We start from the raw sequence: 23,669 nt of genomic DNA on the forward strand, positions 1-23,669 counted from the left end.
TATATCGCACACAGAGACGCGGCGAAATCAAATCGACGCCGGCTCACACGAAGAGAGGGTGAGAGGTACGAAAAACAGAGAAGGTACTATGTGAAGAGATCGAAAGATAGAAAGAGAGAGAACAGGCTAGGACAGACAGAGAGAGAGAGAGAGAGAGAGAGAGAGAAAGAGAGAAAGAGAGAGAGACAAAGGGTGGGAGAAAGAGAGAGAGAGAGAAAGCAAGAAGGGGAACTTGAGAGAGAAAGATAAGTATACACAGTAGGATAGATAGAGAGAACACAAGAGATAGACAGAATAAGTGAACGAAGAACAGAGAAAGGTCGACCCTGATAAGAATGAAGAAGATGGGACTATCAGGAGAGGAACGAAGACTGTAGTGAAACAGAGACAATGAGTATGAGAGAGAAAGAGAGGGTAGGGGAGGGGCAGAGCGAGACAGAGAGAAACGGACAGACAAAACGTGGAGGGAGCAAGAGGAGTTGTTCGGATGCAACGAGAAAGACAAAGAAGGGAAGTTTAACGGTGAGAGAGACGGGTTGAGCCGGAAAGAGGAAGAGAGACGGATTGAGAGGGGTTGGTCGACCCTGCGCGTTATCAAGAGCCGCCCCTCCCGGTTGCCTCTATAACCACCCCGACTTTATATACCCCCCATGCATCCAAAGAGTACATGCATTCGTGTGTGCGGTGGTGAAAACCCACACAACGTTGACGTGGCTCGTACCTAGACGCAGCTAGGCGCAGAGCGACGCCGCATGGCGTCGGCGTCGCGGGGTCGGCCCGGCATCGTCGGCCAACCGCCGCCAGAAGAAGCCGTTTCTCCGTGGCTCGTAGCGCGATCTTCGGACTACAGGAGCACGATTCAACTACCGAGCACGAAGAGACGAAGAGATCGGATTCTCGCGAGTGACGTGCAATATCGTAGCGCCGCGACGCCCACAGTCGTCCGCAAGACGCTCCGCGGTCATCTGCAGACCAAAGACGCCTCTCTCTCCAGTTGCACCTTCGCTCGTCCGATCGGCATCTGACGCACAGCAGTTCACGTCTAATCATTTCCCTTTTTTTTTCGTTTTTGCTTTTTCCATGCTTCCCTTTCTTGATTTTTGTTTTCTCCCCGATTTTGCGCTCTTACCCGTCCTGTTCGTCTCTCGCTCTCTTCCTCCTCCGTTTTTGTCTTGTACGGTCCACTCGACTTCGTCTCCCTTTCTCTTCGATGTATTGAGCGCTCTCTCCTTTGCGCTAAGCCACATCAGCGAATCAGCGAACGAACAAACTCAACGTATCCACCGTGAACGTCACTCGCAGCATGTAGACCGAACGGAGCTGTCATTCGTACGTCGTGAAGACGGAATCGGAGTGCCTTCTGTGACTGACAACCTGGCTTGCATTATTCCCCAAAATTCTTAGTGTGCGGTGCTCCATACCTATATCAGAGAGATCCTACGTCAGGTTTCACATATCAGTTGATTTCAGTTGGCAATACTCTAATGGGAGATCCTCGCTATGATGATACTTTAAAGAGTGATCTGATCAGAGGTTGATGGGCTTTGAGGAGTAACGGGTATGTGTTCAGAGCAATAAATAATATCAGGTCAGTATTCCCTTCAACATTTGTGTTTTACATTCTAAAAATATTTGTAAATTGTTATCGCGATGTTCGCGCGTAAGCATACCTACGGTAACGACGGTGCCTGCGAGTGCGCGGATATTGATCGATTGTCATACGGGATACTTACATTTCGATGGGAGATTCTTGCAGTGGCCCAAATAGCAGGCAACCAGTCTGACATCACGGCACGTTGGGCTTCGAAGTCCCATGGACTTCGATGACCGTAGTTCTATCGTGTAAATGATGAGATTTTACGACCGATTAATCACCATCCTCGGCTCTTCCTTCGCGTGAAATTCTTTGAGAAACGCATTAAATAAATCTTTGTCCTATCATCCTCACCAAAATACTGAGGTGAGATCTTTGAGTTACCCATCTTTTAACATTCAGCTTCCAATATTCATTACTAACTCGGATGTTATTTATGTGTATCCGTAGGCAAAGCCGAAACAAGCACAACGAAAAGCTGGACGCGCACGGACTTCTGATGCTTAGGACGCATTTCAAGGAGTACTTTCAATAAAACTGAACCACTAGTCCTCTTGCGTGCTGTTCTAATCACGAATCAACGAGATATGTTGAGTAGTACATTGTCTCAGCCTGTACCTAACATTCAGTTAGACCTTAATTAAGATTATTTATGGTAAGAAAAATGCAATTATGGACAATTCTGTGCTATCTTCTTATGTAATTCGATTAAAAATTAATTGAAATTTTACCTGAATTAGGAACAGCAAATATTAACGATCGTGGTTGTCTGCAGCATCGTGCCAGCAGTTCCAGAAGATAAAATGTTAGAATACTATACGCGATGCCAGACAGCCGTCGATCTCATCAACTTTGGTATCCTTGGTAGAAGTAATCACCGGCGACGTATCTGATGAGGAATGTGAAACCCCCTGTACGTATACTGAATGTATCCTGAGTGTATTCCTGTCCGGTATACCTTCAGTATACGTAACAGGAGGCTACACCGAACAACGTTGGATTTCTTCATCGGCGCAATTTCTCAAATATCAATAACCTTCGTACTGTAGAGTACACAATTACGAGCAGATAGAAAAGATTATAAATAGGAGCGATTAAAATAATAAAATAGCTTGTTTATCTAAAACCAAAAAATGCCTGGCATTATGGTTATATAATAACATGATAATATGTAAATATAACGTATGATTATATGTTTAAGACAGATATTCTATATAATAAATATCAATTATACGTGCACACATATGTTAACTTAATATCTACATAAAATACGCGAATAAAAAGAATAGCTATGATATCAATATAGCTATCGTAAATAATGTTACATTTAGGGTACAGTAACTGATGTAATACGTACTTGTATTATACTTAATATATGCTTATATTGTTCATATATATATTAGATTAAATTGTGTGTGCATCTACAATTTTATAATTACAATATAAAAAACTTAGTATAAAAGCAAATGTTCAATTGTTCTAACAATAAATATCGTGTCTTCTAAATTGGTTCCGCACTATACAGGTAACATTAATAAATGGTTTGCAACACAGAATACGTTTGTATATAAAAATTAATTTCATTTTCATACAACAATAATTGTCAGGATTATTATTGAACCTATCCAGTAAAAAGCATTTAAATAAATATACGTGGCTTATTAAATGCTGCTGACTTCAACCGTAACCAATAAATGAGCAGCATAACATTTCAAATAAAACAGATATGGACTTATCAGTATTCTTCCTCGTTAATTATATCCTACACATAAATTATAAATATCGGTGTATATACATAACAATTAACGTATGCACAATAATTAACAATAATTAATATATCTTTAGAACTCATAACGCAATAATAATAGTCTTCGTTTCATATATGATAGGTTGGGAGAGAATATAATTAGAACATATAATAAAATTTATAATAAATTGTAACAAAATAAAAAATTCCAATGAATTTATAATTTTTTTATTAGATGCTTATAATATAGGTTTTAAAGTTTAGAATATATATTACAAAGTTAGTCCAATTTAAAATTCAATAATTATAATTTTCAAAGTCGTCCTAATAAATAATACTAATTATATAATTTACTTAGATATCAAATTAATATTTTAAATATGCTAATAATAAAATTAGTTATTTTTTTAATATCAATCAGAGTGGGAAATGTTATTCCAATATTTCAATGTAAAACACCAAATTTATTAATAAATAAAAAATATATATAATTCCAACTGATTTTTGAAATAGAATACTTAGTTTTATATGCAAGATATAAAAAAGCATTTGATGTATAATTTCCATTTTTTTTTAATTTGTTATAACGATATAAACATTGAGCAAAATATTTTACATCTAAAGATAGTGAATATTACTCGTTTGTTTTCATGGCACGTAAGCATTAAAAAGTTATTTATATCTCATTGTTGTACTAACTATGTATTAAAATTCAATTATACGTATATATATAAGTGGATAATATAAATTTCACTGATAAAGACTGAAGCCAAATAAAAAATTAATTAATCTATTAAAAAAACAAACCCTTCTTCTGGTTTCGTTGCGCAAAAGTAAATTTGGTAAACTTTCACTTCTAAAACATTTATAGAGAGAAGTGAAAAGGAAGAAAGAATAGATCAAAAGGGGTGAAGGGTACGACTAGTGGCTTTAGTGTCTGCGAGTGGGAAAAGGATTGGAGAAAGCGGCCGAAGGCAATAAAAATAGCAGGTATTAGAAAGTCAGGAAAGGGTTAGCGTATTTTATGGTAGGGTCAAAATTTGACTTTTTTTTTACCTGTAGAAGTAAAAAGTTACACAATTCCTGTAACAGCTAACCCTACAAGTTTGTATGAATCTAAGATCTCCAAGACGTTTCAAAATATTCTCAGAAATTAAAGAAATTAAAGAAGTAAGGGAGTTAAATATTTTGATAAGGAATAATAGGGAGATTTATGTCATCATTGTTTTCTCCAACATATAATTTTTCTCGTACATCTATATATCTCTCGTCTAAAATTCAAAAGTTAATTATTTTAAAAGTACATCATACTATTCCAATACGTTTTACTATAATTCTTTATTCCTACAACTTGTCTTATTTAATAACAAATTGAGATAACCATAATTTGAGAATAAAGAAATTAAATATTATTGAATGAGTTTCATATTAGCAAAATTACACAGTAAAATTATTTTACATTCCCCACCATATTAGAATTATTTAGATATCAGAGGGTGTAACCGGTTATAAAAAAAACGAAAAATATCTTAACAGATATTATCATAAGAAATATTTAAAATTTGTAATGTATCACGTAAACGCGAAATATTAAATGGGACCATAACGATACTACAAATTTTCCTTTCAAAAGACACATTGTGTTATCATCCACGGATGCAATGCGTTTCTTTCTCAGACGTAGCGATATCTACAATATTGAACTTACGAGATAAATTTCACGTTGCCTTCTGACAGGGATGCAGAGTCACATAGTTGGAAGATGACTCTGAACATGTCTGACAGACATGAGGAATAATGAAAAAATAAACCTAACTTTACCGCGGGAGAAGGACCGGCGGCGAGATAGAGAGATGAAACTCGCTGGATACAGAGGAAGAAGAGCGGAAGGTAAGGATAGAAACGGAATTCAGAATGAGAGAAACGGAGACGAGAAAAGAGCGAGTTCAGAGTGAGAAAAACTAGGAAAAGGATAGAAATATGCGCCGCAGAGGATGTCAGATAGAGAGAACATCACCGAAAGGGAAGAAGATGAAATGGGAGGCACAGGGAGACAGAACAAGACAGAAATAGAGGGAGCTTTCTCTTCTCTCGGCCAATGAGTCGCCGTCGTTTTGGTGGCCCAACCCTCTGGGCAACATGGCTGCCAAGTGCAAAAGGGAGCTTAAGTAAGGGTTAGGTTAGGATAGGCTCGTCCTTCTGGACCCGTCGCTCGCTTTTGTGAGAGAACCGCGCGTAGATGGAGTGGAGTGAGAAACGTCGTCGTTGTCAGCCATCATGGGACGCGGGATAGGAAATGCAACGCTCCGTATCTCCATGGTTCTGGCAGCTTTCTTACCCTCTTGCTCGAAATAATGGAAACGTAATCCACGACTTCTGCGTCTAAATAGTCGAGATAGTTGCGATTCTGCCGGTATTCGCGACAAATATCGTCTTAATTAGATCGCCTACGGAAACCTTTCGATAACCATGACAACGATACGTGAATTGGACCAAGTTGATTAGTTACTGTGTTAGAAATATATGTTTAATTGAAAATAAGAGAAATATGTGCAAATATCGGAATTCACTAGACAATTTGCTGGTACGATAGTAAATAAGCTGTGAGTAACAAATCGAAAAAGTTTATCGCGGCTTTTGTTTCAACAACAAGGTGTGTTCCATAACATTTGAGAAGAATTTAGAGCTTGCAAGAAGAGGAATATAATTACTTTCTTGCATAACATGAAAGTAAACTTGTTATTATTAGTGTTGCCAATATAAATCTAGTTATTTTTATATCTAGATATTTTACACCTAGGTATTCAAGTGCCTACCTTGTATTTAAATTTGCAAGTGCTATTAGGATACCTTAGTATTTCTCTAAAGAATCTGATATCCAAACATTCGATATCCAAATATCCGAAGACCAAGTCTCCAGTGACAAACATCACAAGCAATGGCCGGTTAATATTTATTTGCCAACTCTGACTGATTTTTGTAGTAGCTGATTTTGTCTTTTGTTTTCCTAACGTGCTATATACAACCGGCAGGATAGTCTTAATATGCAATATAATCAATAGTATTTTCTAACTGTATATATTCTAGATATTTCTTAATATTAACGTCAGCTCTTATTGCGAGAACACCCCTTGTACAGGTGAAGTCCGCGCGGAGCTTTTCCGGATACGCCTGCTTTTTATTCGCAAAACGATGTTGCTGACTAATTATTCTGCAATTGCCTGGCCTCCATTATAAATTTGAAGTCCGACCATTACAATTATAAAAATGTGTTAAAACCCCTCGCGAACATTTCTCCGAATTAGAGTTTCTTCCTAGAATTTGTAGAGAGCAGATGACTCTTAATACCGTGAACTTCTGGTAACTAAATAGTCGTTATCGTCGCACTAATTTTATTGCAATATTGATTTACAATATTATGAATTACTATACACGATATAAAGCACACTTTTTGTTAAAATATAAGAAGTAAATTAATAGGTCAAGAATCGATCAGTCGCATGTTTATCGCTTAACTCAATCGTACGACACGATGCGGGTATGTGTTACCGTCCCACTTAGACCGTAAAATCAGGAACGAAGTGCGCTTGACAGTTATCCAAAACGAGATACGCGTCGACATGCGTACCGAGAGGGCCTTAAAAGCGGCCTTAAAATGCACTTTAAAACATCGCGTCTCACGCGGCAGAATTGCAAAACTTCAGAATGGAGAAGCGCGAAGGCTATGGTATAACGGCGTTAATTAATTCGATATAAAATGGAGGCGCAATCGCCTCGCTCGTCTTATGATATTAAACCTGAAATTCATAGCAAATGCTGGTCGCGTTTAATTAATTTCTACCAATCTCACAGTTGACTCGCGCACATACATATATTATTAATTCTCGTAAACGCACATTTTTATACATGTACATCCGCAAGCACATACTTTATGCGCGTGCATACACGCATCGTTCAAAACTACAAAATCGTTCGTTTCATCGTACTTTCGTAGAGAATTGCAAATTAACCGCACCGAAATGTCAAATCGTTGCAAACAATATCGCGAATCTTTCAGCGTGAACTTTAACCTTTTTATTAATCGGTAAACTAGGAATAGGATTCGTCAAGGTAATTATATACAGCCTCGAGACACACTTCCGCAGAGATGGGATAAAAAAGTTCGGTTCAGTTAAGTAAAAGTTTCAATTCCCCGGAAAACATTCAATTCTTCGTAAGCATTTTTTGTTTCCTGATCATCGTGGAAATTTCTCATTTCTAAAAAGTTATTGATATACTTGAGAAAGTGAGGGATAGATCTGACAAACGGAAAAGAATTTCGTATTCCCAGTCATTCAATATTTGCGTCACGTTTATTTATGGTTTGCAAGACTCGAGCGTGCGTTATTACGAAGCAATAAAACGCTGATTATTTCGCGCTACTGATTATCTTTTATACGTCAATTTCCTGGCGCTAAGTATAAGTATTGACGTAGGTTTTCTGCAATGTCTCGGTTTACAAGTCATGGGCTTGACTTGATACTCCTCAATTATTCGTTGTCAATTATAGATTCCGGATATGTATGCGTTGTATATTTAAAGTTAATGTTGTTCGAGCGACATTTTTCACGCGAAATGACGTCTAATCATACTTTCTTTTGTCTAAACGCATTTAACGCTTTAAACGCTTTAAACGTCATGAAACGCTTTTATATTCGGTTTTACAATCCTATAAGAAAATTATGCACATTTTTTTTAGTCATTACTCCCTTTAAATTGTCGCGATCTCTATAGGGATGTATACTGCATATATAATAATACATTAACGAGCAGGAAGCACGTTTCCATAACAATCTATAGTAATAAGAGATATATATAACAAATTCTAGCTGGTAAAAAGAACTGCAATCAACATAGTTAGCAACGTCCGAGGCACGTTTGCGAAAGAGTTACACTTTAACGGGGTGTACTTCGAAATTCAACAGAATTGTCTGGAATGCTCGCGGATTCGCATTACGCGGTTACCAACTTTTGAACGTTAATGTATGCGCGTGCATGATCCTGTCGGCGTTTGCGTCAGATCGACGCAATAGGGATTTCTTTTCGTTTGAAAAGCAAAAGAGAATTCGTAGAAAGGACACGAGAACTGTGAAAGAGAGAAAAAGACAGAGATAAAAAAGAGAGAGAGAGAATAAGAGAGAGAGAGAGAGAGAGAGAGAGAGAAGAAGAGAAAAAGAGAGAGAGAGAGAGAGAGAGGAGATAAGGAGAGTGTCGGCTCGTTTTCGAATACGAATGGTCATCGACGGTGTCGGTTACTATAAATTGCAGAGAAAATCGTGCCTACCCGCTGTAAAGGGTGAAGTAAAGTAACGAATTAACGGCGCAGGGTGTGTCGCGAAGTGCAAAGTGCCGCGTTCTCGGTGTGCGTTTTCGAACTGCATCGTCGCGGCCGCCACCACACGACGAGCTCTGGCTGCCCGACGTAAACGTGAATTTATAATGGCGTTGTACTTCGTAAAGTACCTTTTAAGGAAGTTATAAGTTACGTTTGCCACAACTAACAGAGTGATGTCGATTGAAAAAATGTCAGGGTGGGCAGCGCGCAAGAAAGAGCGAGTTTACGAAGATACTCGCGTACGCGAGCGAAATAATTTTCGCTTTGATCTTTTCATGTGAACGCGAAGTCAAGAAAAAAGAAAGAAGGAGAATAGAATTACGTAAAGAATAAAGAGTGGGTGGAGACTCAGCGATTCGTGATCAAAATGGCTTGAATCAGTAAAAAGATCCCATAGACACGTGCTTAAATCAAACGACGAAACACACACACACACACACACACACATTTGTACTTCTTTTATATGCATATTATAATATTAAAGAAAAGGCAAATCGAAGAATGACGGATAAATTCAAGCCGCGCATAGTGACTCGCGGCATTGAGGATGGGCACGAATTATCTACATCCACGACTAAAATTTGTTGTCCTTTCTTCTACAACAGTGGAAGTAACTCTTGTAATGTTATTTTTTATCGATACGTGCCCTGGCACGATGAGTAAAAACAAACTCTTTAAAGGCATTGCATAATCGCAACGTCTATATTTTATATTCTCTCCCCGGCCACGGTTATGGTGTAAAGTACAGTTAAGAGGATACTTGCAATTAAAGCTGTAATAAAACACGTGCGGTTTCGCTTCAGTAGTTCCTCATCTTCGTTTTAGAAAGCCGTCGGCATCGGGGAAAACGACCGGGGTATTTCGCTGTTGCGTTACGGCGAATTTCTTGCGGATGCAGCCCATTTCTTTGATACATTGACATTTTTCTTCCGACATAATAGACCCTATAAATCTTTCGCGGCTGGCAGGCGCGCGTTGCTCGATTTACATGCTCGCCGGCACAAATTGCCCGGTCGTGAAAGCCGCTCATTCAAATTCGAATTATGTCCGTATGGAATAAGACAAGCGTAAGATCTCTCCTAATAGCCGCCATCACGAATTACGACGAACTTCTCGGCGATAGAACCAATGTTATATTTTCATACCAGCACTTTGCAATAACGTCGCTGGGAAATTTACAATTATCTAATGCATATTGCTTACCATCGGCATATGTTCAAAACTTACCGCTGTGCGCAGTGGCTTCGACGGCTTAGCGTATCGATAATCTGTAATTAGAAACAAAAGAAAAGTTATCCACGAGTCTCTCTGGTGACTGCCTTTTACGTCGGCTTTTCAGCTCTCAACTCTTTAGCGAGCACGCAAGAGGTAGAGAAATAACTTAGCCCGGTGAAAGTTTCAGGGATTACTGACGCACGTCACTTGACTCGCTTTGTCAGAAAGGGTTGGGAAAAAATTCCGTATTGACTGCGCTGTAAAGAGAAACGCCAACGGAAAAGGCTCTTGTCCGGTGTCAACCCTTTCTATCAAGTCTTCCAGCACCGCCGTCGGCGCAGCGCGATTTCTCCGACAGTATGCTACGACACTCTCGCAAGTAACGTAACTTCCACGTTGTAGAAAATCCGAGACAAAAATAATTTCCCGCAATATTGCGCAGTGTCCGAACGGAACTATGTTGAAGATCGAGGTATCTCCGCGACAAAAATGCTAGAAATTTCGTGAATTACACGTCGATGACAAAATTGGCCCAACAACGCGAGCTAATTGTTCCTTGCTACTCGAGTGCGGCATCGTAAATATAATAGTATCAGCAACGTCGCGTGTGCAGTGCTTAATGGAAAGTTCAATTAAGAGATTATGTGTCAATGAGAGGCAGTTGCATGAAGGCTGGAGACATTTAAGTGTAATCACCGGCGTCACTTTATCGCCATAGACACATGAGAGAGCTGGTGTGTCTGTGTGCACCCTATGGGCAAAGCTCTCTCCATTGCGGTTTCTCCATGGTCACGAACCCTTTACACGAGCGATTTATACGTCCGTTGATATATTCAAGGTAACCTTCTCGGTGTATCCGCGACAATCGTTGCGTTTTCGTAAGTCTTGACGTAAATCCCAGTTGGCATAACGTTGATTGACTTAACGGATCGTTACAAAGTGTAAATCCCGTTCAGCTACATGTAAGTCGTTTTACTCAGGTATCGTAAATCAAAGAAAATTGCGGAAACTCTAACGGTGATTTCGTTATTATTCCGAGACATTGAGAAACGTCTGCTCTCTTGAAATATTTAAATCGCTAATTACAATAATGCAAATGCTAAATTAATTCGCACCTGCAAGCTTTACATCCTAGTGCGTGGCTAATTGACTCGCGCAAATGTTTAGACATTTTGCCTTGATTTTTTCCTCTTTTTCTTCTCCGTCATTTAATTTTCACGGTAAAATGTCACGACCGATGAATAAGAGTGGACATTTCTCATATATTAATAGTTCGCTAATAAAACGCAGCAATCAGCGCGATTATAAACGTCGTCGATGTTGCCATAACTTTACAGGACATTAACCTACAACTCTCGGCATTTTTCTTCTTTCTTTCCATATTTCTTCATAAAACCTCTCTTGTTAGACGCACTAATAATTATTTTTCTCTTTGTATAAATCTTCTTTACGAGTCTGCGATGATTGAAGTACCTTAATATTCGTATAAAACGCACCTGTCGGCTACACTAATGACAGAGAAACTTCGTTTCCTCTCGAACTTTATAAATATGCGATGCAAGAAGATATTTCACGCCATCGAAATCCACGTCCGTAGTAAAATACTTCGACCGCTATAAAATCAGAATAATGTAATCATTAGGAATATTAATCGCGTTAATATCCTCCGCAACAATGTCACTTATGCAACGTTAGAAATTACTCGGGAACCCTATTATTTCTATACAGAGTGTTTCTTTTAACACATAAGTATGCTAGTAGAAGAGAATTTAGTACGCGAAAAGACGACAAGAACAGTTCATACAAATGTTTATTCTTGTCCAAGAACGTAAAAGCATCGTTAACAATAATGATGCAACTATTGCGAAGTTTGTCTTCTTTCTTTGCTAAACTCTCTGCCAACTACACTTTAATAAAATATATTAAACATCACCGAGTCAGACGATGCGCGTTAGGTGTCTTCATCTTCATAGAACATAGTAGCGAACGTAATGGCAGTAACATGTAACTTCTGCAATAAAGCATAGTAAACGACAATTTCCCAGACCTAGATAACCTACGACATAAGGTCCCCGCGAATTTATTGCCGCTTCTCGAGCATTGTTTACGTCTCGGCAGAGGACATAAATCCTCATTCTAAAGCGCCACAAACCGTCTGCACCTCCCGTTTGCACATCCCTATTCCATTTGTGCTTCTATTTTCTCAGACGGTCACGTGTCTCTCCGTATTTCTGATCAAATGCATCTCGATGAAAAAAAAATACAAAAGAAAGGAAAAAAGAACAAGATGCGTGAAATGCGTGCAGCACGCAACTTCAAATAAAGCTCCTTCCGTTACACCTGCCGCGATATAAATTACCTTGCAATTCTTATGCATTCTTCTGAAAACTTGGTGGTTAAGCAGCCGATGTTTATAAGCCACCAACTGCACAGTAAAGCCCCATTTTTACGGACACTTCAGCTTCGAAGATTACGAGCTTCAACCGAGCTAAATCCGAGACATTTCTTCGCGCAAGAAGTCTCCGAGAAGTTTTTCGTGCAAGTTTCGAAGCTGCATTAATCAACGACATGATTATCCGGTCGACGAGTCAAAATTCTCCGTTTATATTCTAATTTTGGATTTGCGAGTAGTCCTTTTAAAGTACCACGCATGCAGGCACACACAAGTAGTACGTAATAAATAGAACTCCGAGCGAATAAACTATATCATAATCGGTAATCGATACATCCGGTCGTGCTCGCTTGTTCGAGAAGCTTTCAATCTTTTACCTTCGTGAACGTAACCATTCCCTACGACGATGGATTTTCGTTCTACCGACGTTTACACGCCACGCACGACAACGAATGAATATTACATGTGGCAGAAATACGAGTCGATACCAATTAATTGCATTAGGTCGTATGCAGTGTTTTTTACTTTTGTAACGGAACACCGGCGAGATTTACACGGACCTACAGTAGATACTGAACGAAATTCTAATGGTCTGGGTTTACCGGAATCCGTAGTTAATAGATGTTTTCGACACTTACGCGTACATTTTTATTGCTGACCTACCGAATACATTGCGTAGTTTACTGCCAACGTACGCACGACGTGATTGTGCTCACAAATAGAAAGGCTTCTGTACGGTTAATATTATCTTTCTATCTTCACTAAAAGGACGTCAATAAAGTCTTAGAGAAAGAAACCGTGAAAAATACTCGATATATGGTGGAGATAGAATATTCTGAGTTATTTTATAAATACAGCAATGCGAAAGTATTCTACTATGGACGTGTATAATATTTGTGAAATATCGCGGTGTAAATACTCGAGAAAGATTCCGGGCACTGTATTGTAATCGTCTCAATAAGAAAGTAATATTATTACTCTCATATGTTGGCAGTGCGCTAAAGAGATTGTATCGCGGTGGAAAGAGAAAAAGATCGAACTGAGAAATAGGATAACAAGATAGGATATTTCTGTAAGAATTAATAAGGGAGGGAAGAGATATGATCAGCCATTTCTGAATAAATCCAGTTCTGATTAAATACGCTAAATATGTCCGTGTTAAGAACTAGAAACAATAATAATTATAATTGGTCTGTAAAGAAGATGGAAAAATACTTGATATACTTTTATATAAATATTTGTAGTCATTTTGCAATTACCCTGAAAGTTGTATGAAAACTTCATCATATATATGACAGCATTTTAATACCACCAAAAGGAAAAACAAGTATTCTTTTCGCACATTTAAAACAGCAATACGGAGTCCTGCAAAATTAAGCGCAAATTGAATGCAAAATTAAATTTGGGATAGGCCGGAAAGAAGAGAGAAGAATTGAACTATTGTCTGAAATTCCCCAAAATCAAACGTAAGGATATTCGGGCGAAACTAGGTCGGTCGAATTTCCACCGCATCGGTAAATCCAATCGTTTGCTTTTATATTATTACTCCTCTCCGAGATAAAACGAAGATAGCAAGCGTTCCCAGCGGGAAGTAGATCTTGCAAAGATCCTGACTGATAACGTAACATAAGAAAAGATTCCATCACAAATCGATCTTATCGTAACAATGTTTGCTGAAACGAGTCTCATATAAATCGCCGGTACGATGAAACAATGAGAAACCGTGTCGCATCTCGGTTTAATCACGAGGGGATGAAAGAACGTGCGACGTTCGGCCATGTTTAAACAGAACGGACCTGATCAGGTCGCCGTCGAGGTATGCTTCCTCGATCCAGCCATCGCGATTTAGCGGCAGCCGACTATAGGGACGCACGAGGAAGAGGGGTTCGAGGAGATCCGACGGGGGCAACAACGTAGAGGAAGAAGGGAGGGGGTTGAAAGCTACCCCCCGGTTCCCCAACGGTTCCCAGAATAATCCGGCGTATAAATTGGATTGTTGGTGGGACGTGGAAACTGAACACGGCGAATAGGAAAGAGAGGACGAGAGAAGCTACACGTTGCAATCGTGAAGCGGGAAACACATAAATGCGCGAATACTCGCGCACGTACTCGGTCATACGTGTCCGACAAATACACTGTACCTGCTGTACATACACACACACACACACACACACACACACACACACACACACACACACATATATATACATACATACATACATACATACACATACATACATGAACGCGAACGAACACACACGCACGTGTATAAATGCGCATACACGGATCTGTTCAAGCACGTCGTGATTTCGGCTGCAAATTCAACGTTGCAATAGCGCCACGTGGAGTTACGTGAATTCGCGTGGATTTTCAGATGGGCATGGATACGCGCGGAAAACGCGCCACCCTCGTATGTGAGTTTGCACAAGTTCGTGATACATAGAGACTCGTCGGTGAGCAAACAAAGTCGTACCGGGCTATCGTGGTTTTGGTTGCAGGGCCGATGACGTTGCTGCACAAGAGAAAATACGGGGACGCCGGAATCAGCGCGCAGGGTGGAAATAACAACGGGACGGAAATTCTAGTACGTGCACTTCTCTCCTCTGTGATCGTGAATTGTTTCGACCAATGAACAAATAGACTTGTTTATCAAAGAAACTGCGTCATTAGATCAATTAGATCTTCTCAGAAATGAGTAACAATTTTTTTCGCTTCTGGTGGTATTACCGTAGTATTATTTCGCAACAAAACGGAAGAAACATGAGTAATCTAATAGAATGACGGCTGTGCGGTTGAAGAGAGACAAATTTTTATTTATCTCAGGTCTCTCAATAAGAACATAAATCAGACAGTGATGTGAATCTAAGCTACTATGCATAAGCCCATAACTCTTGCCTATCGTGTTGTACAGTGACAGAACTACCTCGAGATAATTTAGGGCTCTTCATGGATGTTTGCTTCTTCCATGGAATGATATCTGGAATGCACGACTTGCTATAAATTTAAAAACATCACATTAAATCTTGATACATATCCGAAGGCAAATACAGTCGAAACATCATAAAAAATTTAACATTACAAATTGCCGATTATGTATAATTGGAGTTGGCAGAGGGCTTGGCTTGGCATACTGTCCGAAGGAGGATATAAATAGTAAACTTTAAACTCGCCGAATGTAGATTAGCTCAACAACAATAATAGAAATTTAAAACAACGGGGGAACCTTGTGCGGAGTTGGCTAATTAATCTCTCCAGATGATCTTTTGCTAATGAGATCCGCGCACAATGTGCGAAGTCTCGAGGCGTGACCGGTCCTGTCGTTATATAGAAACAAGACACATAATACGTGGGAATCGCTGCGTAAACATAGTAACAAATTAGTTCAGCATGCTATTTGCAGAATAACAATGTATTCCTGTGCGGGGTGAAATTCATTTGTTTAGGTTTAGGTTTAGGTTAGTTTAGGTTGATGCTAGTTCACTCCCCTTTTCAATCAACGTCTAGGAGACCACGCCCTTCCAAGTAAATACTTGCAGACTTGATCATACATATTGTCCAGTTAATATCTGATTTCTGGTACAATATGTTATCAATTCACTTGATATTCAACAATAGATCATATTAGTTTGAAGTTCTCGACAGTTACCCGATAACCGATAATTAGGCATATTTAATTCCAATGAAGAACAGTTAGTGAGTTGCAATTAGACACGTACAATTCTGTGACAATGTAGAAACTATCACAAGCAGATTCGTTATACCATGTAACTCAAAAATCGATATTTTGGGATACGTCATGTTGAGGAGATGGCGAAGCGCATGCGTGTTCCTGACGTCGACCTCTCTTATAATAAATTCAACGTGTTAGTGAAGGTGTGCGTTTATATGTGTGTGTATGTTAGGGCGCGCACACTTAACTCAAGGGAACAGTTTCTTCAGAATAGCAATATGTTGTTTTGTCTGCACGTTAATTGCACATGCCCTCGTTCCCTTAAACTATAGCAGCAAGAGACGTGATATATGTAAAGTATTTTCTCCCTCTTATCCTCAAGAGTTAGATAATGCGGAAATAATGGCACCTTGTTTCCGAAGAGAAGAACCTTCAGCTGCTTACATATAAATAGAAAAATCGGTGTCTCACGATGTACGTTAACATTTACGTATATTTCTTGTCAGGACTTACATTCTTATATTCTAAATTATCTATGTCTTCAATCAAGTATTTAATTTCAGTTCATTTTACTCATAAAGAATAGCCATGTTACCTTAGTAGTTGAATACTTTAAATACTTTACTGCTATTTTAATAATTTGATTTCTTTTAAAAATTCAAGATATTAATCAAATCATAATTAATGATAATTAAGTGACATATATTTTTGCTAAATATTATTGCCAATTGTTATATCTCAGCTTTAATTCCAGGAAATATTCGAACTATACTTCCCAGGAAATCGTAATATTTTCAACACATACCAAGTTTCATGGTGATAAGAGAAGATGTAAAGCTACTTAATTGAGATGATAATAATTTAAAACAAAATTACAGAAGCTTTAACCGCGTGTGAGCAACATTAACCGCTTAACTGACGAAAGTTTGAATTGGAGTGTGGCCAAAATACGACTATAAACTGCATAAATATAGCGCATCCAAATGCTTTTATTTAAGATGTAATGTCTTAAAATAGTACTGACATGTTGACAGTAATAATATACTAAAGCAGACGAATTTCTCGTTTCATTCGCCACAAAATGTATCTAAAATATGTAAAGATATAAAAATGAGAGGGGCTATATATTTGATGTTGAAACTTACGTCTATGCAAAAAAAGACAGAAGAAGATAATTACAAAATGTGAGAGTACTCTCTCTCTCTCTGGAAATTTAGAGAGCGGCAAAATATATTGCACGAATGTAAAGAAGTCATTAAACGAATCTTTAATTTGAAGCTCAATGTAGCATGCAATGAAATAACCGAGAACAAATCTTAATTGTTTTGCTGGCTATTCACTACAGTGATTTACTGCCACAATTGAATTGAGTTGCAACTATATCTCTTAACGCGATCATTGTCCGCGAATATTAAGCGATTAACATACTCTAGTTTCTCGAATCGAACTTTCACGCTGATGTAATTACAAAAAGCCTCACCTTTGGAGTGTAGACCGTACATACGAACCGTGTTCATACTCGCACATATCTTTCGCCAGTCCGGTTCCGTTACCGTATGTATGATACTTGTTGTTTATTCACGAGAAGACGTTGTCTCCTTCTTCACCGTCTTTTTTTATTTATCCGTCGATACCACCTCATCTCTCGCGCCGCACGGAGACCGCCCTCTCATTTTCCTTCGCTTTTATAAAATATAAGCAATTTCATACTTTCTGCCCGACTCCCGAGCGACCTGCCGGGTATATTTTTACGACGCGGCACTCCGGATTTTGCCAACTTTCCAGCGTCCCCGCAGTTTGCCATTTTGCTGATAGTTCTTTGTAGAAGAAATGTGTAATCCTTGGCAACTCAAAAACACAAACACCTTCTCTCTCTACGCTCGTTAACTTTATCAAACTTTATTCTTTTCAAGTTAACATCAGAAGAGATTTTATATACCGAGAACAAAGCGTTTGGATTTGTAATTATAATTTGTAATTATAATTTGTAATTATAATTGTATGATGAAATTATTCCTGTAGCCAGGAAAACTACTTTTGTAGCGAGTATTACTACGGTATTAAAGATAAATCTCATACGCATATTGCTATTACTACTTTTTTTTATTGGCTTATGCTTGACACCAGGAAATGACTACAATTTTTGTGAGATTAACCATTTTTCCCCCAGTATAACACAATATATATATATATTGCATATATTATACCATCATGAAATAAATTAACTTCAAATAAAAAAGATCACATTCCAACGCTGGGTTACAAAGTAAGAAATTTGTCGCTTTTTGTTTACATTTAGCATCGTTTCCGAGGTAGTTTCTGAATTGCAAAAATTGCAGAAAATAAGTTTCTCTTTACGTATAAATTATTTAAAAATATTACATATAACGAACTGCGACATATGTACTGTGTTACATACCGTAAAGTTCTATCTCGCCAAGGGCGCGTCCGCAGCGCAATCTTGAGGTCGTTCACATATCCAAGATAAACACGAAAGAGAAAGAAAAGTATTCTTAATACTCGATTCGTAGTCCAACTCATTTCAATGCCGTCTTCGACAAGTCTCCACCATATACGCCTAATTCGCACTGCCAGTCACGAATAGCCTCGTTCATTCTAATTTTCTCCAAGCGCCCCTGATTGGAGTCTACGACGAGCAATTTAATCCCACTTCTCGTACACCCTCCACTTACGAATCCATTCCATTGCAATATGCATCTTGCACCTGCATCCACGCCCACGCTATTAGTAGAAGACAACTCAAGAAGTCTGTTCTCGCAAAGTGCTCTTGTCGGTAATGGAATATAATAACGATAAAAGGTGAAATACTCGAACAATATGCTTCTTTTGCAGGATTTTTTGTTCGATCCTAGCGTATTCGATACGTACACGTGTCGCCTTTCGATAACTGGTACTTACTATACGTATATACTGTCATTATTTAGTTGTTATACGATTATCTACGTTCTTCGAACGCAAAGAGTAGTAACATAATTATTTATACGACAGCAATAGTTAGGAGTTGTGAATTTTTTAATTTGGAAACATCACATCAATATTATTCATACAAATGTACACTACGAGTGTTACTAAATCGATTTTAGATAGCCGCGTATAAAAAGTAATCATTTATAAATCGCTGCGGTGCTGTTCCGAAACATTCTAATGTTCGCATGGTATCAGATCAATTTGAAAACAGATTTTTTATATAGCATGAAGTAAACTTTATTCTCTTATTCATACATTATCCGAGATTTTTAGTAGAAAATTATATTGAACACTAAAACAGACTAAGATCGAACCGATGACTTTCTCCGCACTTACGTTAATTCCACTGAGTCGCTGTTTCAACGATACTTATGTCATTAGCGTGAAGCAACGCGTGGCACCTGCGCGAAACAAGTTTGAAATAACGATAGCTCTCTTTTTGCAGAAAACAGTGGAGTCAGGCGTAGAGGAAGACAGAGAATCATGGTTCCGTTCTCCCGTTGAACTATGAGCGAGACCGGGAGATTATCTCGCCAGACGGCGAAATGGTAAAAGTTGGGACGCTGTGCGTGCCAGGATAAGGATGTACGAGGGTGGAGAAAGTAACAGAGAGGTTTCCAAGACCTTTTCCTCGGAGCCCTGCAGACACAGCTGTGTGAAAACTGCAATGACACGCCCTCCTCTCCTACTCTCTCTTCCCTTCTCTCCCTCTTTCCCTCCCTCCCCCCCCTCTCTCCTCTCTCTCCTCTCTCTCCTTTCTCTCTCTTTCTCTCTTTCCATTTCTCCATCTCGCCATCTCTCATTCTCGCCTCGCTCTTTCCCTCTTTCTCTCCGCACCTTCATCTTCTACTTTGGAAACATCGACGGAGACTCACGTAGGGTAGGTTTGGCTAAGGCACGGTCGATTTGGAGGTTGAAACCCTTGCCGCCAGCTCCGGCCGAGCGGAGGGGATGATGCGGATGTCGATGCTGGCTGCTGCTGCTGCTACTGCTGCTGCTGGGACCTATGTACACGTCTGGACAAACTGGTATAACTGAAGCTCGTATACGCTGCTGGTAGGTGTGTACCCGTCAAGCCTGTATGGATGCTCGAGGCGCTTGTGTAACTCAAAGACGTGAACGTCCATGTTGGCTCCTGGTGATAGTACAGCTGATTGTGTAGGTAGTCTAGGCACTTGTGTCAGCTCTTAAGGCGGGCGTGGATGCTAGTACGCAGTCGTGGTAGTAGCGTGCAGCGTAGTAGCAGCGGTTGCTTCAACGTGTTCCCCATTCGCCCCTCTAGTTCTGGCAACTCCACAGCATCGCGCTCGATCGATACGTGGCCTCGGTTTATCTATTCGGTTGGAGTTTGACGCTGCAACTATTCTTCACATATTTTCTCCGCATATAAAATTATGATCTTCCCTCTCATTACAATTGTGGCACAATGATTGGCCATAGATGCCGATACGTTTGTGTTGTGATTTCTAAAGAATAGTCTTCTTTAGTGATTTTTGTCATATTCTCGAAATTCTAATATGATGAAATTATACTTATATTGTATTTGCTTATGTTATTTATATTTTTTAAAAGAAGAAAAGGATTTGTCAGAAATGACAAATCCTCTGAGGCAAAATTTATTGCACAAGAGGCTTTAAAATGAAGAATTACTTGCAAAAAGTACGTAACGAGCATTATCGTTTCAATAGTGACTGAGATTCCCAGTCACGCACCGGCGAAACGAATCGACCTTATCAGTCGACCTTGTCAGACATGAATTGGCAATTTTATCGTTCATCATGAGGGGCTATCTCCTTTATTGGTATACTGATCTCTTCAGCTGCCTAATTTAACGGGAAATGGATCGGTAGCTTTAGAGCAAATTAGGGGGGTAACGTCAGTCTCTGGATATCGATGGAATTCTAATAAGCTACATAATTAAATTAATTACTGCACGCTTTATCGGAATCTGTGTTCAAAGATTCAGAAATAATATGTGATAATTTGCATAATAAATATAATTGATTCCGTACTTATTTCGACAAAAGTATAATTTTGTTCATATTCATAGATAAGAAGAAACATCTACCGTTCTGTATTATAAATATAGAATAGGTAATAAATTAGATAACTGACAAGAACCTTACCTGAAGAAATTAGTGCAGAAATTTGATGAGTCACCGAATGAAAACCTTGAAACTGAGTTGTTGATTGGAATTATTATTAATAAATTTCTTTTTTCTTATCAGATTTAAATACTAAATAAATAAGTTATATTTATCAATATATATACATTTAATGCATGCTTTATTCATATATAATTTATTAAATATACACCATGCAGCTAAACTTAAATATAAAATATGCTGTTCAATCAAAGTTGGCATTACCTATTTTGACATCTAGAAAGAGAATTTGACGTTTGCAGACGAATACATGTGCATATCGTAATCGAAATAAATAAATAAATTAGTAAATAATGAGTCTTATCCGCGAAGAAATTGCACGAGAATCTGATGTTATATTAGGCAGCCGAGAGAACCTGAGAGCTCTTGGGTATAAAAAGTACGCATTATGTGAGCTGTCCAATGGGAAGCCACTAGTGATGACGTACAAAAAAAGAGCAGCGAGAGACGGAGAAGCTGTGGGGATTATCGACCAAGGAGAAAATCGTCGCGGTTTCTTATGGTACGGGTTCGAGTTTTGCTACAAGGCGTTGGCGCTTGATTGCCGATACACACAGGCCATATGGTCAAGAGAACGTTCCAAAGAAAAGAAGGAATAAAGAAAAGAGAAGGAAAATGGCGGGCTGCGTAATGCAACTACCCTACTCTCGTCGGGTTTGATAAGTTTAGAACGTACGTTCTCTCTCTCTCTCTCTCTCTCTCTCTCTCTCTCTCTCTCTCTCCCTCTCTCTCTCTCTCTTTCTCTCCTTTCTCTTGTTCTTTCTCTCTCGAGTTTTATCGATAGCTTAGCTCCTTCCACTCGTGTTCCGCATTTAGACACGCTTGAGACTAATAATAATAAGAATAATAATTGACTGCTTCTCGAAAAGTAGAGTGATATTGTAAGATATTTTTAGTTGTGAATACACTTTCCGCATACGTCACTATTCTTTCTAGACGTAAACGACTCGCGTGCAGTATTGTTTTGCTTTCGTATCACGCGTGCAATTAGATTCATGTTGACGCGACCACAGGTCGCGTCATTAGGTGACACGCGTAGCAGCACGAGAGAGAATCTCGTTAGTACGTTACGAACGTGTGTAATAACCTCCATTAAATACGTGAATTTCTATCTATTGGTGAATTTCAAAGATTCTAGAGGACGCTGTTCACTCGTCCGTCTACTTTTTGAGATTTTGATCAATCTCGACGGTAATAATTTACCGCAAAGTATTAGGTTTCAAACATATCGCCTTTCTAATTAAACTTTTGATAAACAGCTTCGATGAAAAATTATCTAACAAGAAAACAAATACAAAATGAGATTCCCTTCGTACACACGCGTATCCAAAGAGTTTTTTAATTTGATTTTTGCGAAGTAGCAGTGCCAAAAAATCAGTTTACGATTATTACGTATTCCGCAAACACTCGGTATAAATAGCGGGAGCTACATAACACGGTGCTCCACTTTTGGCATGCTCCCTTAAATCACATTCTTTTGCGACGGGTCCGGACCCATTTTAATACTCCCAGACGAGAATGTTACAGTAACTCAACCCGCTTGTAACGAGCGCGTGTATAACGGTTGCATCTTCCAGCATGTGTTTACGAGATCCATGAAACGACACACGTGTCGACCACCCATGCTTCGGACACAATCTCAACTAAAATTTCGCCACTTTCAGTCAGGGCCCACATTGTGAGATCGTTGACCTATCCTAACGCCTGTAAATTATGGAAAAGGCACCCGAAGTAGCGGCGTATCTTCAATCTTGATTTCGTGATCGAAGTTTTTCTCGTTGAATCAGAGAGACACGACTGTGTGTCCGAACGACACAGTTTATGCGATAATTAGCATTTTCTTTACAATGTACTCACGAATTGTAATTCCATTCACGCTGTTGCAACAGCGACTCGAAAAAACTCGAATTCTTGTAACAATTACGCGATAAAGTACATGCCTCTCGAACACTAGGCACGGAGCCAAGTGAATAATTCAGTCACGTTATGTAGATACAATTACAAGCATTGTCAACCAATTACGGGCAATCGGCCAGAAAAATTGGCTAATGCCCAAAAACAAGCAACCCTCTCTCGTGGTGCAGTGACCGTTTCATTCCAGTTTAAAGCATCAACTCTGTAATTTTATAACATCGTAAATAAGGCGTGCCTGTATTGAGTTACGTGTCAACTCTTTCTACTTCGGCTCTCCGGCATTTTACACGAAACCGAGATAGTAGGGGTAAAAGGAAAGTAGGAATGAGCGGTTCATTGGATCTTCAAAGCTCGACGATCCAGAGGATCTGTTCAAGCTGGTTGTTTATCCCCACAGCTTACCTGGACATCCAGCGCGAGTTATCCGATACTTCTCTTCGTTCTTTTGCCGTCGCTTCAAATTCAGCGACAGAGAGCCGAAGAGGATATTACAGAAATGTCTGATAAGAATAAATTGGGCCTCTTCGAAGCGCACCAACAGCGCAGGAATAAATTTTATAATACGTATATAATCGTAACGCACATTAAGTGGAAATTTCACTTTTTTCAC

General features: G+C 39.0%; 1 long non-coding RNA gene across 1 annotated transcript in view; it reads right to left on the minus strand.

The window, feature by feature from the left end:
• Positions 1-8,585: 8,585 nt before the first annotated feature.
• The window catches only part of LOC105188900 (uncharacterized), a 53,715-nt gene continuing 38,631 nt past the window's right edge, over positions 8,586-23,669 (minus strand). Inside the window, exon 3 of the long non-coding RNA XR_850228.3 lies at positions 8,586-9,983. This is a non-coding gene — a long non-coding RNA (uncharacterized LOC105188900). The remainder of the gene's footprint in view (positions 9,984-23,669) is intronic.

The sequence above is a fragment of the Harpegnathos saltator genome, unplaced genomic scaffold (genome assembly GCF_003227715.2).
Source record: "Harpegnathos saltator strain DR-91 unplaced genomic scaffold, Hsal_v8.6 scaffold4, whole genome shotgun sequence".
Lineage (NCBI taxonomy): Eukaryota > Metazoa > Arthropoda > Insecta > Hymenoptera > Formicidae > Harpegnathos > Harpegnathos saltator.